Source organism: Acinonyx jubatus, chromosome E3 (assembly GCF_027475565.1).
Source record: "Acinonyx jubatus isolate Ajub_Pintada_27869175 chromosome E3, VMU_Ajub_asm_v1.0, whole genome shotgun sequence".
Classification (NCBI taxonomy): domain Eukaryota; kingdom Metazoa; phylum Chordata; class Mammalia; order Carnivora; family Felidae; genus Acinonyx; species Acinonyx jubatus.
In genome coordinates this window covers 23,890,616-23,909,409 of record NC_069398.1, presented here as the reverse complement: position 1 = coordinate 23,909,409, position 18,794 = coordinate 23,890,616, and the positions used below count along the sequence as shown (strand labels likewise).

At 43.6% G+C, this 18,794-nt stretch overlaps 1 non-coding gene across 1 annotated transcript; it reads right to left on the bottom strand.

Annotated features, from left to right (window-relative positions):
- Window positions 1-280: 280 nt before the first annotated feature.
- Window positions 281-386, bottom strand: LOC113594605 (U6 spliceosomal RNA). The gene has a single exon (XR_003415008.1). It is a non-coding gene; the product is annotated as a U6 spliceosomal RNA (small nuclear RNA).
- Between the last annotated feature and the right edge of the window lie 18,408 nt (window positions 387-18,794).

The following is an 18,794-nucleotide window of genomic DNA, read 5'->3' as shown; positions in this document are numbered from 1 at the left end:
ATGTTGTATAAAACATCCCGAGTGCGAAAAGAGATAAGAGTACCGTTATGTCCATTAGGCAAGCATGATCTTCTTCCTAAAGCCTGATAAAGGTAAAACACACAAAAAGAAAATTATAGTCACATATCACAGTGAATATGAATAAGAAAACTTAAATAAAACCCTCCCCTCTAAAAAGGAACTTGTTTTACTGTATTGCTTCAGATCTTTAGAGGCAAGATAAGTTCTAGGTTTTTTTTTTCTTGTAACCACTTCACTGAGATATATTTCTTACACCATAAAAAATGTGGAGCACCTTACAAATGTGGGGGTCATCCCGGCACGAGGAGCCAGGCTAATCTTCTCCGCATCCTTCCAATCTTAGCATGTGCTGCTAACACGCCAGCACAAGGGATGATAACTTTATAAGTTAACTTGGAAGAGACTACAAAGGATGGGCAGCTTGTACATTTTGAAAGTAAATAACCATTTGGCAAGGCTAGAACTAAAACCGAAGGGAAAGTATCATCTGGAGAAAAGATTCACAGCAAATACGGAAAGGGTTCATTTCTCTGTTATGTAAAGCGTCTATGTATCTTGACACCAAAAACTTAAATCCCTAATATGTAAACTGGCAAAGAACTGAAGAAGACGATTCATGAAAACAGAGATGCTATGAGTAAACAAGCATGTGGGGAAATGGGCAACTTCGCTTATAGTCAAGCAAATGTCCACCCAAATAATGCTGTAGCATCCTACAGCCACTACCTTCGAGGGACTTTAGAAATTATTTGGTATTGGGGCGCCTGGGTGGCACAGTCGGTTAAGCGTCCGACTCCAGCCAGGTCACGATCTCGCGGTCCGTGAGTTCGAGCCCGGTGTCAGGCTCCGGGCTGATGGCTCAGAGCCTGGAGCCTGTTTCCGATTCTGTGTCTCCCTCTCTCTCTGCCCCTCCCCCGTTCATGCTCTGTCTCTCTCTGTCCCAAAAATAAATAAAAAACGTTGAAAAAAAATTAAAAAAAAAAAAGAAATTATTTGGTATTAAGCATAAGAGACTCTTAAAAACTGAGAACAAACTGAGGGCTGATGGGGGTGGGAGGGAGGGGAGGGTGGGTGATGGGTATTGAGGAGGGCACCAGTTGGGATGAGCACTGGGTGTTGTATGGAAACCAATTTGACCATAAATTTCATATATTGAAAAATAAATTAAAAAATAAAAAAATAAAAAATAAAAGAAATTATTTGGTATTACAACACCACGGTGAAACTAGTCCCCTCATGCACCGTTGGTAGCCGTATGACCTGGTATCATCTCTTGGTAATCCATACCAGGAACCGTCTTAAAACTCCATAATATATCCCTTTGTCCTAAGGGATTTATGAAGAATATAAAATAAAGGTAGAGGAGATATTCATGGCAACATCACTCTGACAACCAAAGTCAGTAAATAAAAGATGATCTAAATGCAACAACAGAATTCTTAAGGAAGGGTTGTAATTATTGTTTTTAATTACAATAAAAATCACCGTTTATCAACTACCCTCAGATACATCACTTCTTTGAGTCCTGAGCAGTCTCAGGAGGTAGGTAGGAATTACTAAGTAAGAATCAGAAAAAATACGTGGTTCGTCCCAAATCGCACAATCGGTGGCTTTCGAACAACCGCTCCCAAATCCCATGGTCTTTCGATGTTAAAGGATGGGTATGAGCCTCTGCTCTGAGCCTCGGTTTCCTCATCCATGAAGGAAGGATGATGCAAATACTACAGAGTGATGATAAACTTTAAACGAAGCTCTTACGTGGCTGTGAAACTCTTAGCACGGGGTGTAGCACACAGCCAGGACTTGATTATTAAGAATAATACTGTCTCTCTCTCTCTCTCTCTCTCTCTCTCTCTCTCAAAATAAATAAACATTAAAAAAATAAAAAAATAAAGGGGAGCGCCTGGGTGACTCAGTTGATTAAGCATCCAACCTCAGCTCAGGTCATGATCTCGCGATTCATGGGTTCAAGCCCTGCATTGGGCTCTGTGCTGACAGCTCAGAGCCTGGAACCTGCTTCGGATTCGGTAGCTCCCTCTGTCTCTGCCCTCCCCCGCTCATGTGTGCTCTTTCTCTCTCAAAATAAATAAATAAACTAAAAAAAAAAAAGAAAGAATACTGATAATATAAAATTGTACCGATTCAATATGATTACGGCAATGTAAATAAACATCGCAAGTACACAAGGCCCAGACAGAATAAAGAATAATGAAAATGGGGGCAGCGGGAGCGAGGCAAGTGTATAAAAAAGCACTTTTCTTTGACGTATTTTGGTTTTAGTACAACAGGTAGAAATCTGGAGGGAAACAAAATTAGAAGATACAAAATCTCCTCAAATGAATTGGCACTTGGGGGGGATCCTAGTATGAAATCTGGGATCCCTGCATCTACAACATTTGAAATCCTAAACTCAGCACAAGCGCCCCCTGGAGACACCACGTGGTATGTGGGGACCGCTCGCAGATGCCCTGTTCCACTGGCCCAAGGGACCAAGGACACGTGTATTGGCCTCAATAATATACTAATGCTAGTGATTGGATTCCTTAAAGATGAACTTTTTTTTTTTTTCTTAAAAAAGAGACTCAGAAGCATCTCAAAAAAAATCTCCAGGTAGTTGGGAATGGGTGCAAGTCCACTCCTGATGAACAGCAGCGTTCCAGGGGAGCGGCTTGGCAGTGAGGAAGGTCACCTTCAGGACCCAGCAGAATGTTGTTACTTCTCCCTTTGGTCATGTGACCAGAATCTCCCCTCAGTGAGCAGGATAGACTGAGCCAGCATCAGCTTCCAGCTTTAAATCTGCCAGTGGGAATAATTCCAACTCCTGGAGAGACAGGTGTGAGAGTAATGAGGGAAAGAGCTGGAGGCATGCCTTGGCTTTTCCTCCCAAAGGTCAGCAAGGTCCGAAAATTTCCACCCATTACAAAGGCATACATGGCAAGTTATTCTGTTCTCAGTTCCTGCATTCACCGGCTTGTGAAGGACAACTAGGATTAGGTGTAGCTGAGGGATAGAAAGGGAATCCATCCAGGCCGTGGTCTTGAGCTTGATTCATGAACAACTCTCTACATGAGTCAGAACTTACGCGGCTAGTACATGAGCTCCAAAAAAAGGAGTGACACGTTCAGCAAAGGATATAAATGAAGAAGGGAAATGTCAGGGGATGACCCAGAGCCCGGCATGACCAGAGGCTGAATCCCACCGAGCTCATACTCCTATGTCCACGTACCTACTCCCCTTGGGATGCCAAAGAGGCACCTCAAATTTAATGTCAAACACCAAGCTCCCAGTCTTTGCCCTCGCCTGCTCTGCCAATAGCCTTCCCGTCTCAGGTAAGAGCAACGCCATCCTGCCAGGCCCTCAGACTCCTCTCTCTCTCTCATATCTCACATCCAATCCATCAGAAAACCCCACCCATGTGCTTGTTCTACATGATATATCCCAATTCCTCCCCCCTTCTCCTCACCATCACTACCACCATCCCAATCTAAACCAGCACTGTCCCTTGCCTATCTTCCTGTTAGCCTCTTAACTGGTCTCCCCACTTCCACTTTTGTACCCCACTCACTCTGTTCTCAACACGGCAGCCAGAGGGATCCTCTGAAAATCAAAGTGACATGACACCTTAAAAAACAGATCAATCAAAGAATAAATTGGATTTTGCCAAAATTAAGATCTACCCTTCAGAAGACATTGTTAAGGGGCACCCGGGTAGCTCAGTTAGTTGGTTGAGTGTCCAACTCTTCATTTTGGCTTGGGTTGTGATCCCAGGGTCCTGCGATCAAGCCGTGCATCAGGCTCCATGCCGAGTGGGGAGCCTGATTGGGATTCTCTCTCTCCCTCTGCCCCTCTCCCCAACTCACTCTCTCTCTTTCTAAAAAAAGAAAAAAATGAAATAAAATTTAAAAAACAAGCGACAGATCGGGAGAATATTTGCAAAGCATGTATCTGACCATGGACTTAAATCCAGAATATGTAAAGAACTCTCAAAGTTCAAAAATAAGAAAATAAGCAACACAATTTAAAAACTGGGCAAATGATTTGAACAGACACTTGATCAAAAAAAGATATCTGGATGGTAAATACATCTCAACACGAATAGTTGTGAGATAATGCAAATTACAACCACAATAAAATACTACTACCCTGGGAATGCAAGCTGGTGCAGCCACTCTGAAAAGCGGTATGGAGTTTCCTCAAAAAACTAAAAATAGAACTACCCTACGACCCAGCAATTGCACTATTAGGTATTTATTCAGGGGATACAGGTGTGCTGTTTCGAAGGGACACATGCACCCCCATGTTTATAGCAGCACTATCAACAATAGCCAAAGTATGGAAAGGGCCCAAATGTCCATCGATGGATGAATGGATAAAGATGTGGTACATATATGCAATGGAGTATTACTCGGCAATCAAAAAGAATGAAATCTTGCCATTTGCAACTACGTGGATGGAACTGGAGGGTATTATGCTAAGTGAAATCAGTCAGAGAAAGACAAAAATCATATGACTTCATTCATATGAGGACATTAAGAGACAAAGCAGACGAACATAAGGGAAGGGAAACAAAAATAATATAAAAACAGGGAGGGGGACAAAACAGAAGAGACTCATAAATATGGAGAACAAACAGAGGGTTACTGGAGGGGGTGTGGTAGGGGGGACGGGCTAAATGGGTAAGGGGCACTAAGGAATCTACTCCTGAAATCATTGTTGCACTATATGCTAACTAACTTGGATGTAAATTAAAAAAATAAAAATCAATTTAAAAAAATACTATTACCCAGCTATTAGAAATAACTAAAATTAAAATAACTGATCATGCCATTATGTTGGCAAGGATGTGGAGCCACCAGATCTCTCCAACTGGTAACAGGAGTGGAAAATGGTACAATCACATTGGAAAAGCATTTGATGATTTCTGTAAAAGTTAAACCTATATCCACCATATGATCTAACCATTACACTCTTAGTCATTTACCCTAGAGAATGGAAAGCGGATTCCCACGCAGAGACTTGTACAGGAATGTTCAGAGCAGCTTCTTTTTTTTTTTAAGAAAGAGAGTATGCAAAGTAGGGGAGAGGGGCAGATAGAAAGAGAGAGAGAATTCATACTTGGTACAGAGCCTGAGTTGGGGCTCAATCCCATGTCCCTGGGATCATGACCTGAGCAGAAATTAAGAGTCAGACGCTCAACCAACGGAGCTACCCAGGCGTCCCAGAGCAGCTTCATTTTTAATAGCCAACAACTGGAAATGATCCAAACCTCCAGAGAAACTGGATAAAAAAATTATGGTATGCCCATACAATGGAATAATACTCAAGAATAAAAAGGAATGAACTATTGACACCACATGGATGAACCTTAAAATAATTATGCTGTGGGAAAGAGACAAGGCAAAAGAAGAGTACATATTGTATGATTCCATTTATATAAAATTCTAGAAAAAAAATCTATAATGACAGAAAGCAGATCAGCGGCTACTTAGGGACAAGTGACAGGGAAGGAGAAGAGAAGCAAAAGGGAGAAATCACAAAGAAGGATGAGGATATTTTGGGGCATACAGGATGTGTTGACTGCCTTGATTTGGGGGATGGTTTCACAGATTGTATCTATCTATATACATACATATACATATATAAAAAATAGATTATATATATTATAGATCATACATAAAATAATATTACATTTTAGGTATTATATTTTCTAAGTTATATGATATATATTTATATATTATATTATATACAGATTATAATATTATATTATAATATAGTTATATTATAATCTAGATCATATATAATTCATATATAATATATACAGATTATATATTATATAAAATTTTATATATGATAATATGTATGTAGATTTTATATACTTCTCTATGTAAATGTATTTATAGAAGCACACACATGCCAGAAGTTATCAAATTGCCGCAGGCAACAAAAGTAAAAGTAAATAAATGAGACCTCATCAAAAGTAAAAAATATCTGTGCATTAAAAGACCCAGTCCAATCAACAGAGTGAACATGCAACCTACAGAATTAGAGAAATATCCATACATCTGATACAGGATTAGTATCCAGAATATATAAAGAACTTCTACAATGCAACTACAAAAAAACTATATATATTATATATAAAATATATATAATTTTATTTATTTTACATTATATATATACATATATATGTATATACACACACACACACACACACACACACACACACACAAATAACCTGGTTAAAATTGGGCAAAGGACTTGAATAGACATCTTTTCCAAAAAGGTATACAAATGGCCAGCAAGCACATGAAAAGGTGTCCAACATCACTCATCATTAGGGAAACGCAAATCAAAACCACAATGAGGTACTACCTCATACCCATTAGAATAGCTACTGTTTAAAACAATGTAGAAAATAGCAAGTGTGTTTAAGGATGTGGAGAAGAGAGAAAACGTGTGCACTGTTGGTGGGAATGTAAGATGTTGGAGCTGCTATGGAAAACAGTGCAGTGATTCCAAAAAAAATTAAAAATGAAATTACCATCTGATCCAGCAATTCCACATCGGGGTTTATACCCAAAAGAATTGAAAGCAGGGTCTCTAAGAGATATTTGTACACCCATGTTCATAGCAGCATTGTTGCTAACACTTAAATCATGGGAGCAATGCAAGTATCCACTGACACGTGAATGGCTAAATAAAATATAATATATCCAAATAATGGAATATTATTCATCTAAAAGCTGGAAACTGTGACACATGCTACAACATGAATGAACCTTAAGGACATTATGCAAAGTGAAACAAGACAATCACAAAAAGACAATGTATGATTCCACCTGTAGGAGATACCTAGAGTGGTCAAGTTCATCATCAAAAAGCAGAATGGTGGATGCGAGCAGGTAAGGGGAGGGGCAAATGGAGAGTCCTTATTTAATGGGTATAGAGTTCTAGTTTGGCAGGATGATATTGGTTGTACAACATGAATGGTCTCAACACTAATGAATTCTACATGTAAAAGTGGTTAAGATAGAAACTTCTATTATGAGTATTTTATCATAATTCAAACGTTTTTTAATTATCAAATTGTGCATTTCAAACATGTGGAGTTTACTGTACGTCACTTTTATCTCAATCATGCTGTTTTCAATTCATTTTATTTTATTTTTTAAAATTAAATAGGACCGGGGCACCTGGGTGGCTCAATTGGTTAAGCGACCGACTTCGGCTTAGGTCAGGATCTCGCGGTTTGTGAGTTCAAGCCCTGCGTCGGGCTCTGTGCTGACAGCTCAGAGCCTGAAGCCTGCTTCGGATTCTGTGTCTCCCTCTCTCTCTGTCCCTCCTCCACTCATGCGCTCTCTCTCTCTCTCTCTCTCTTAAGAAAAAATAAACATTAAAAAAATTTTTTTTTAATTAAATAGGATCATATCCTTTCTCTACTCCAAACTTTCCGTGGGCTTCCCATCCCATTCAGAAGAAAAAGTCAAAGGTGTCGAAATGAGGCCCTAAGATGATCTGGCCCTGAAACCAACATACCCACCCCCACCCTCTCCCCACCCCAGCTACCCTGCTTTCTTCCTGTTTCTCAAACTCAGCGGGTACACCTTCAGGACATTTCCAGGTCCTGCCTGCTTTGCCTGGGAAGCTTTTCCAGGCTGAGGCTCTCTGTCCTCAGCTCTTTCAAGTCTTTATTCAAATGTCCCTCCCCCTCCCAGTGGGACCTCCCCTGACCTGGTGTTTACAACTGGAATGCCTCCCCATGCCATAGGTCCCAGCCCCCTTTCCTGAGTTATTTTTCTATTTAACACTATTTCTACGATCACTGTTTAATGTACCACATTTTACTTATGTATTCTATCTGTGTTTCTACCCACCAGCATTAAGCTCAGAGAGACACGGACCTTTTGTGGTTTTGTTCATTGATTACATCCCCCCGCAACTGTCTGGTGCCTGGCACATAGTAGGTGCTTGATAAATTTGTTGAATAAATGAATGAATGAGTGAATGAGTAAAGGAAGGAAGGAGGAACATTATATGACCTTGACAACCAGGCCTAAGGATCCTTTACGAGGGCACCCGACCCACTCTATATAGCGGGACATCTGTCAAGCTTTATGATTTAAAAAGTACATTGTTGGGGCCCCTGGGTGGCTCAATCAGGTAAGCATCCGACTTGGCTCAGGTCATGATCTCGCAGTTTGTGAGTTGGAGCCCTGCACTGGGCTCTGTGTGAACAGCTCGGAGCCTGGATCCTGGTTCGAATTCTTTCTCTCCCTCTCTCTCTCTCTCTCTCTCTCTCTGCCCCTCCGCCCCCAAAACTAAATAAACATTAAATAAATAAATAAATAAATAAATAAATAAATAAATAAAAGCACTTTGCACAGACTCGACCCTTTCTGACCCTCACGACGGTGCTCTGGTATGATGTCCTTATCCTTGTCTTTCTTACATAGAGGTGGAAGCTCAAAAAGGCTAACTCGTTGAAGATCAAGGGGCCACAAATGGCAGAGCCAGCATTTAAACCAAGAATTTGCCACCAGCCGCCGAGCCCCATGCTGCCGCCCTAAGCACGTCCATTTTTTTCAACTTTCATAGTCTTTCATTTCACTCATAATGGCATTGCTGACAGATTTTAACAGTTCAGTAGTTAACCCTTGTCCCATAAATTTCTATTTGTCACACCCCAAACTCGATACTTGAGAAGGCTACCCTTCTGGTTTTTAAATGGAAATTGATGAGATCGTGTGCAGGAGCTGCAAACCCTCTCCTGAATCTCTCCGTCTACCTTGAGGCAAAAATAGAAAAGTCAGAAGCACCCAGAGCTGCGGGTCTTTGCCACTCCAGCACGGAATCGAGCGATCGTATCCCGGCATCGCCGGGCCCTGGCACCCCCACACTTCGAAGGTCAGAGGCTTGGCTGGACAGCCACGGTGTACAAAGAAAGGAGTCCAGCTGGAGACACCCATTTGTGGAGAGCACTCTCCCCTCGCGGCTCGAGGTGGCCTGATGTCTCCGAGCGTCCAGAAAAGAACACAAACAAACAGATTTTTATGAGGTCTGTAACCCAATTGACAGAGGCGAGCTCTCTCAGCCTGGAAACGTCCCTGCTCTGAACCAGTTGCCTTGCCAACAAGCCACATGTTTCCACTCTGCAGAATCCAATTTCTGAGCAACGTGACAGTGACAGGCCCAGAGACATGATACACAATTCCAAGGTGCCTTTGAACACCTGCTGAATAGGGAAGAACAGTGTAGGTCCCTGGAAGTACTTAGCAACATGGGACGGATACAGGTCATGCCCGGTTTGTGCAACAGCCCCACCTACCCCACTCCACCCGGCTCCGACAGCTTGCAGATAACAGATAAACCAAGGCCAACCCGAGTGCTTTATCGCCAGCATTATACGCATCGCAGACACCTGCGTGGGATTCGCTCTTTAAATATATTAAGCGATTTAATCCGCATGACGAGCCTATGAGGGAGGTATTATTATTAGCTAATGAGGGAATGGAGATAGACACAAAAGGGTAAGTAATTTACCCTCATTCACAGAGCCAGGATTCGAACCTAGTCAGTCCTCCTCCAGAGCCCACCCCCTTAAATACTCTGTTATACTGTCATTCTCTACTATTCCTTAACTGGTGAAGCTGAGAGTTGTCCTAGTTATTGCTGCGTAACAAAGCACCCCGATAGTTTATAAGGTGAAACACCCATATTATGACGCTCATGGATAGTGTGGGCCAGGAATTTGGACAGGACACAGTGGGGACAGCTTGTCTCTGTCCACAAGGCCTATCTGGGGCATCAGCTAAAACAATTCAAAGCAGAGAGTAACTCAACAGCTGGGGATCATACCATCCGAAGGCATCTTCACACACATGTCTGGCAGTTGATGCTAGAGTCCCACTGTCACCCCAGATGAGTGTCTCTCCTGGAACACCTATGTGGGGCCCCTCTGTGTGATCTGAGCTTCCTCTCTGCGAGGTAGATGGGTTCCAAAACAACTGTCCCCAAAGGTACAAAGTAGGTCTGTCAATTTCTTTTTTTTTTAATTTTTTTAACATTTATTTATTTTTGAGACAGAGAGAGACAGAGCATCAACGGGGGAGGGTCAGAGAGAGAGGGAGACACAGAATCCAAAGCAGGCTCCAGGCTCTGAGCTGTCAGCACAGAGCCTGATGCAGGACTCGAACTCACGGACCGTGAGATCATGACCTGAGCCGAAGTCGGACGCTTCACCAACTGAGCCACCCAGGTGCCCCTAGGTCTGTCAATTTCTTAAGACCAAGATCCAGAAAGTGGCACAGTATCACTTCTACCGTATTCTATTGGTCAGGAAGTCACAGAGTCCGGATTCAGTGGGAGGGCACACAGACCCTACATCTCAAAGAAGTCTGGGGTCATCGTTTAAATGGACCGATGGGACCATTTGGTCCGACCTCTTCAAGCTGTAGCTGGACAATCGAGCTCAGAGATGTTTAGTCATTTGTCCGAGATCACATAACTTGGAAGTGGTAGTGATAGGCCAGCACCCAAGTGTTTTCATGCCCTGTCACTCTACACCTCTGCTTCTCACTTGACTGTACATTAGACTCACCTGGGGAATTTTTTAAAAATGCTGATGCCCCGGTTCTACCTGCAAAGATTCTGATTTGTTGGGAGTGCATCCTGGCCATGGGGGCTTTTAGAGCTCTCTAGGGACTTGCAGCCCAGGCATGGGCTTTTTTAGAGTTCTCAGGGGAATTTCATCTGCAACAGTGTGAGAACCATGCTCTGTGCAATCCCCCAAGACGGCTCCATGAGGATAACACCCAAGACTGTTTCACCACGGCTCGTCATTTACAGAATCTTAGCCTGCTGTGGGGACATTTCCACAAAGAACAGATTTATGACACCTTCACCTGGTTCACAAACTTCATCCTGAACCATCTGTCCTCCTCCTTCTTGCTAGCTATCCTTCTCATTTCCTCAGCTCCTGCCTCCCTCCCCCTCAAGTACCCCTCAGGAGCAACACTTTTCTTTGAACACTCAACTCCCCAACTGAGTCAAGTCCACTCTTGGCCATTATTTGCAAAGGCCACGAATTTGGTTCTGCCACAGAGCCTGCCTGGGATTGTCTCTGCCCCTCCCCCCACCTCTCGCATAATAAATAAATAAACTTAAAAAAATAAAAATAAACAGTTGGTTCTGTGAATCCATTAGGCAATTTTGTGGGGAACAAAATCCATCCACCTGATCATTTCATGGAAATAACTGGTCAGTTGTATCACATGTCATACGTGGTAGAAAACTGCCCAAACGCATTGGTCTAAACAAATATTTTCAGTGTTTCTCCTTAGATTTAGATCCTCATGAAGGCCGAATAAAAAACGTATAAGAGAAGGAGGCTTTCTGGTGTTGCTACTCTACTGGATTTACTGATTTATATTAGGTCAGAAGATCTCCATAGTTTTATCATATGCACCTACCTTCTGAGAATACTTTTATAAAATATATTTATTCTTCACTTTACACCGAGGAGTCTTTCCAAACTTCCCAATGTTTTTGTAAATTGGACTCTATTGTAAACATTCTGAAGAACAGGTATTTAAAGGAACTCTTTATATTATTATACTATTATATACTATATACATTATATAATATTATATACTATTATTATTATATTATTATATATTATATATTATATATGTAATAGTGTATTATACTATTCCCTCTGCTTTTGTGTATGTTGGAAATTGACTACGATAAGATTAAAAAGGAAGGAAGGGGGGGGAGAGAGAGAGAGAGAGGTAAGAGAAGAACTGGTCAGTCTTTTTGTTTTAAGTTTATTTATTTATTTTGAGAGAGAGAGAGCCTGTGGCGTGAGTGAAGGAGGGGCAGGAGAGAGAAAGGACTCTAAGCAGGCTCTATGCTAACAGCATGGAGCCCAATGTGGGGCTTGAACTTACGAACCACGAGATTATGACCTGAGCCAAAATCGAGAGCCAGACACCTAACCAACTGAGCCACCCTGGTGCCCTGGACTGGTCAGTCTTCAGGGATTCTACGGTAGAGTAAAAAATCTTTAGGTAAGGTAATATGAATAACACACTCCTTTCAAAAGTAAATCTGTATTATTTCTATGTATGTGTGTATTTCTATGTGTGTAGTACAAGTGTGTGTTTTCAAGTTGTATACATGTACGTGTAAATATACATGAAACACATGTGTGATATATGTGATACATGTGAAACATACATATCATATATGTCTTATAAATTCTAAGTTCCCTAGTCTGGCATTCTAAAACTCTAAAGCGATTATTCTTACAAAGCATTTGTCTCTTTCAGTCTTGACTTCTCTCTGTCTCTGGGTCTTACTGCTGGGCAAGTGAGAGGTTCACATCCACCTTGGTTTGTAAAAATCCCACCTGCTTTATAGGTACAGTAAAACCTTGGGTTGCAAATAACTTGTTCTGCAAGTGTTCCACAAGATTTCTAACAAATTTTAATTTGATAAACAAGTGATGTCTTGCAATACAAGTAGTACGTGATGCCAAACGTCACATTATCACAACTGAGACAATGGTTCGTCTCTCTCTCTGTCTCTCTCTTTCTCCCTTGCTGCGGATTTGTGGGTGATCATCTCCCATGTCCAGATGCTTGGTCTCAGGCCGCAGGGTTTGGCAGAAATCAGTGAGGTTTCAGAACACTGGAAGGTGCCCTCAGCTGGCACTTGTGTATTTTTTTGTCCCTTCCAAGCACCTGTGGACAGTCCTTTGCTTTTCGAGACAAGAGGAAGCTTAGGAATGCTTTGCTTCATTCTAGGTCAGGCTGCCCGCAGATAGAGACCCTTTCCTCTGCTGCCTGATTGCCAGTTACATTAAACACAGTATATGACAAGAGTTTATTAATACTGTACGGTAATCAACATCCGTGCGAGCATATACGATGGCCCCCATGCAGAAAAAGATTCCATTGAGCCAATAGATAGTGATTCTGTTAGTGATAGTGACAGACATAACAATTCTCTCTCTTGTCTCCCTCGCACCAGCCACGAAGCTTTTCAAAGATAAGTGCAGGTTCATTCGTTTATTTTTCTTGATATTTTGTATTTTCTTTATTATTTTGTATTGTATTACAGTATTGTAATCATTTTTATGTGAATATTTTTGGGTTATGGAACGGATCGTCTGAGTTTCCATTATTTCTTATGGGAAAATTCGCTTTAATACACAAGTGCTTTGGATCGCAAGCACGTTTCTGGAACGAATTATGCTCGCAAAACAAGGTTTTACTGTACACGTGTATACTTCACGACGTAGTCTGGCTTCGGGCGGACGCAGCGACTTTCTACACAGCCTGAGATCACTCCTTCCACCTGTCCTTCCTCTGCGCGGGTGATCCTATGAACTCCCAGTCCCGCTCCAGTCCATGGCTCAGAGTCAATCAGTTCTTCCTTAGTGCCCCGTTCACTGAGGTAAATTCCACGAGGCACTGCTTTGTTTATGAGGCACTCATCTGTGTGGATTCCCCGGGACTGGAGAGACAAGACGGGGAAGGCACCACAAGCCCGAACACCAACAGGCGAGCGCAGCCCGGAAGCAGGAGCACGCACGATGTCAGAAACAAGAGGAAGGCAGCATTCTGGAAAGCCACTGAGGACACCCTGAAGACCCGAGATGGCGTCTCACTCTTGCAATTTTATTTTTATTTGCTTCTTCCTCTCTGCTGCACATAGCTAGCTGGGTGGGCACTTAAAGCCCCGCTGTCAAAACTCAACAGCCGGTGACATGATGCCCTAACTCCTAATCCAGATTCTCTTGACAGAATTCTTTTCATTAAGAGTATGAACTAAAAGACCCAAAGGCAAGGCTTCATCCTTCATCCCTAACCATATTTTCCCCAGAATACTTTAGTCAAAGAGAATCCAGGCCTCTTTAGCTCCTTTGTAGGACCTTCTGAGGAAGAAATGCAAAGGACCATTTCCCAAAGGGGACAGCTGCGTTATATGAACCTGCTATAGCCTCCTGGCCTTCTTTCAAATACTTCCTTTCCACCAGAAATATCACCACTAATGTCACACACACACACACACACACACACACACACACACACTTTTTTAAGTATTAAAAGAATAAAGGAGTTTTTTTTAAATCGGTCAACATGAATGTCCATAGAATACTTTCTAGCAAAATCTCTGGGCAGAAAATGACATAACTGTAAATGTTGCCTTTGTAAGCTGCGGGACAGTCATTTTTATATATAAGTAAATATGTAACAGAGTATAGTCCACGAAGGATAGAAATCAGATACTGGCCTGGTTGAAAGCCAATGCTTAAGTTAATAAAAAAAAAAAAAAATTATCAGAAATACCAACTGGAGTGGTTTCCTTTAAAGTGAAATGAGCACAAAATGGAAATGGTGTAGAAAGTCTCAGCCCTTTCTTTCCCAGCTCTTTATTTACTACTCGCCCAAGAAGATGGCTTGAATTAATGCATCCTATCAGCCAGTGGTAGATTATATTTTCTCAAAATTTCCATAATAATGATACCCATCGCACATGTACTTCTTGGCACTCCTACTAGGGTGGGGGGGCGGGGTCTGTGGTCCCTCCTCCTGAATCTGGGAGCATCCACGACTACAGAGGAAGCGATGCTTTGTAGCTTCCAAGGCTAGGTCAATAAAACACCTGGCTCTATTGGGATGTTTGCTCTTGAAACTGAGCCACCATCCCGTGGGGAAGCCCAGGCCACGCGGAGAGCCACGTGTGGGTGCCCCCAGCCAACAGCAACAACCACTCACACGGACACGCAGCGAGGAAGCCTTTGCGATAACTCCAGCCCCAGCCATCATCCGACCACAAACTCATGACAGACCCTGAGCACGAATCCCTACCTGAGCCCAGCTAACCTCCAGGAGCACAAGAAATGCTAATAAAGTAATTGTTGTCATGTTAAGTCCCTACATTTTGCGATAGTTTATTATGTCGCAGTAGATAACCGGAACATATCAATTGTAAAATATCAGCCATACGTGATGGAATAGCCTCCACTCGCTAATAGAAAGTATTAGAAGAAAAATTAATCTCGAGGTGGGCTGTCCACGCAATGATGAGCCTCTTTAAATTTTAGTCCTTTACAGTATGCAGGGTAGCCCCACATGCATCTTCTGTTTTGATCTTGAAGAACTCTAACAAGCTTAATAAGTAAGAGTCTCTAGACTCTAGGACTCTCGGACTCTAGACTCTAGGACTCTCTAGGACTCTCGGACTCTAGAGCCCGACATACCTCGATTAGAATCCCACATTGGCCACATTCTGGCTGTGTGACCTCGGGCACGTCACTCCAAGCTTCTGTTTCCACTTGTGCAAAATGGGGACAATAATAGCATCTGTCTCAAATGGTTCCTACCAGTGCCAAATGGGCCGATGCACACAGCATGGTACCGAGCACAGAATAAATGTCCAACGAATGCGAGGTCCTTTTAGGGTGGTACTCGATGATAATGTTAGCACGTTTCTCAAAACCAGCGTGTAATACATTTCACATCCTATATCTTCTTACAGCCCATAAGGGGCAGGACCTATAATTATTCACAATTAAAACAACCAGTTCAGACAGGGCATTTGACTTGCCCCGGATCACACAGCCTTGGGGGGCAGAAGGGAAGTCCGACAGGTATTTAAACCCTAGCCCGGCTTCCTCACCTCTCCCCTTATCATGGCAACCTCTCCCCAGCAGCTTTCCAGCCTATGATGAAGCACTTCCAACTCTGGAGAACTCACCACCCACGGAGGCAGCCCTAACAATCCATTTTCCATGGGCTCTGTCTGCCGCATGCTTCTCCTTCTACTGAGCTGGAATCTGTCTCCAGGTAAGGGCCCTCCATTGGTCTAGCTCTGCCCCGCAGGGCCCCCAGAAATAAATCTGCTCTCTCTCACATAACAGCCCTTGAATTGTTAAAGACCCAGTCATGGAGCCCCCCACCAAGTCCTCTTTCTTCCAGACCCAACCTCCCCAGATTCCTTAGTAATTCCACCTCCAGCACTTGATCGCAAATACCCCTTCCCACCGGGGCTCCTTTCTCTGCCTCAGGCTTGACAAGAGGCATACACTATTGATGACCGGAGAAGCTTTACTTCCTGCCCCTGGAGGCTTGTAATACATCTAGGCTTTCCCAGGATGACACATACTCCAGGAGTGCTAAGAATCACTGTCAATCTCTCTGGCCTCGTGAAGGACTCTGGCATTTCACCACATAATCATTCTTTTTCCTCCCAAGGGGCTGCCTGCTTGAGGAAACTGTCATATTCTCTAGCCAAGGGGAGCCAAAGCGTTCTGAGGCAGATAAGTGTGCCCCTGCCATGGGGTTCCTTCCAAACACCCTTCTGATGCTTGTGGTAAGGGAGCTAAAACAACCTGCAGCCATAGATCCTGGCTTCATCCCAGCTCTCCCAGGCAGTACCAGCCTTAGAGAAGAGGGAAGTATTTTTGTCAGGATAGGACAGGGTATGCCATGGTAACAAAGAGCCCTAAAATCTCTGGGGCTTAGCAATAAAAATTCATTTCTTATTCATGCGGATTTCACCGTGGATCTGGGAATCCCCCCAGAGTACTTTAACTTTCCAGTGGTGATGCAGGGGAGTTGCCTCTCATAGCTACATCTCAAAGACATGGCCTCCAAGATACTGCAGCAAGGGAAGAGCCCGCTCTTAATCGCCTCAACCTAGAAGCATCATGGATAACTTCCGCTTACAGGTCATTGGCCAGAGCCAGCCACATGGCCCCACCTAACCTCCACTTACAGGTCATTGGCCAGAGCTACTCACATGGCCCCACCTACCTTCTTCTTATAGGTCATTGGCCAGAGCCAGTCCCATGCCCTCACCTAACTTCCGCTTGTAGGCCATTGGCCAGAGCTAGTCACATGGCCCCAGCTACCAGCAAGGGAGCTGGGAAATCTGTGGATGAGCACGTTCAAGGAGTAGTGAAGTCCTGCCACGCAATCTCAGCGGTCCTTTGACCCTGAAACACCTCCTCCCACCAACCCTCGACGAATCACTGTGATACCAAGCTTCTCACGCCCCTTCCTGATGACTCAGACGTTCCTCAGCTGCCATGGTGTTTGATGGCTGCTGTCACCAATGTCACCTTCTGGGCCCCCGCATGATGGTTTTAATTGGCAGCTGCAGACAACTCCCTCCCATCCCTCTCTGCTGCCATTGACTTCCCTGACACCCTCATCATTTCTTTTCTGAATGTGTCATCACAGTGTCCTTAACTGGCCTCCACCACGTCTCTCTGCCATACCACTGTCCTTTGTCTTCTACAAATTCAAATCGGACTATACCCTTACTCTGTTTCAAATCCTTCCATAGCTGCAGTGCCAACAAGATAGATCCAGTCTCCTGGTTTTCCTGAAAACCCTCTTACAGCGTGGTCCCAAAGACCCTTCAGCCTCTCACCCAACGCCCCACTCCTGTGTTCCCCACGCGCAAGCCACCCCAGATTCACACCCGCTCCCCGACGCGCCATGGCATTGCCCTGAGCGCTCTTTCCAGTCTGCATCAGCTCTAGAAACTCCATGACAACGTCTCCAGTTCTCTTCAATGAACTATCTTTCCCCTGCTCCGAGTTCCACATACCGTGTTAGTGTGCCTCGATTGTACTTCCCAATTGGTGTGTCTCCTGCCTCCACTGTGGGTTTCTCATTGGCAGTGGCCTTGCCTCATCTCTGTCTCTCCAGCAGATGGAACAATCCCTGGCCCAGGGTACACCTCAGTCAGCATTGAATAGACCCTTGTTACGAATTATCCCCCTTCCATCTTACGCTGCTGAGAAAGACGTCATTGCTTCATAGGCTGCCATGTTTTTATTCCAAAATACTAAGAAAAATAGGATATGGGTAAAATAATAACAATAAAGCCTGGGCCAGGGGTTTGAAGGAGAACATCAAATCCCCTAGAGTTTTCGTATCATCTTGAAGACCAGAAGCTCCAGGGGCACCACTTTGACTTTCCGGATCGTTGTGAAGTGGCCTCTCCACCTCATTTGGAAAATCCTATGAGGATGGACCGAAAGTAAATGGCTGTTTTATTAACCCAGCATCGAGCTATTGCAATGCATTTTCCCTCCTGAACAGAGAGATTGCATGCTCTGAAAGGAAAGGAAAGTGTGCATGAAAGCCCTGGTTATTCAGAGGAGGAGCAGGGAGAGACTTAAAAACCCTCCAGAAAGCCTTCAGCACTGTAACTAAATGTTAATGTTTAAAGATATACCAATATTTCAGGAAGCCATTGGTAGTGCCACACTACAGCTCATTCTAGTTTTAAAGAGAAATATTTGACTTGGAGGAATGGACCCCATGCTGGCTCCAAGATAAACTTGCCTAGCGCTCTCAGGCCAATTTTAATGCTAAGAGCAGCTCCACTGGAGTAAAAGTTCATTTTTGAGAGCCAAGCTGTGAATTATGCTACAGGCGGAGCTGAGCAGTTGGTCTTTTGCTGATGAAGGCAGAAGCCTGAATATGATACAGAAGTGGAGGGGGGCGGGGGGTGCAGCCGGGGACATCCAAGGGGGATTATCGCAGAAGGTCAGACTAATTAAATCGAGAGAAGTCACCAGAGAGCCGGAGCTCCCACGCACGCCGTATTCAAATGCTCTGACACATGCAGGGGTTGATAAGAAAGAGAGGGTCTGAATTGCCACTTTGCATCTGCCTGGAAAGACAACAGTCAACCAAATAAAACTTTCTAGTATTGGCTTAAGCCAGGTGGGCAGGGAAGAGTTGAAA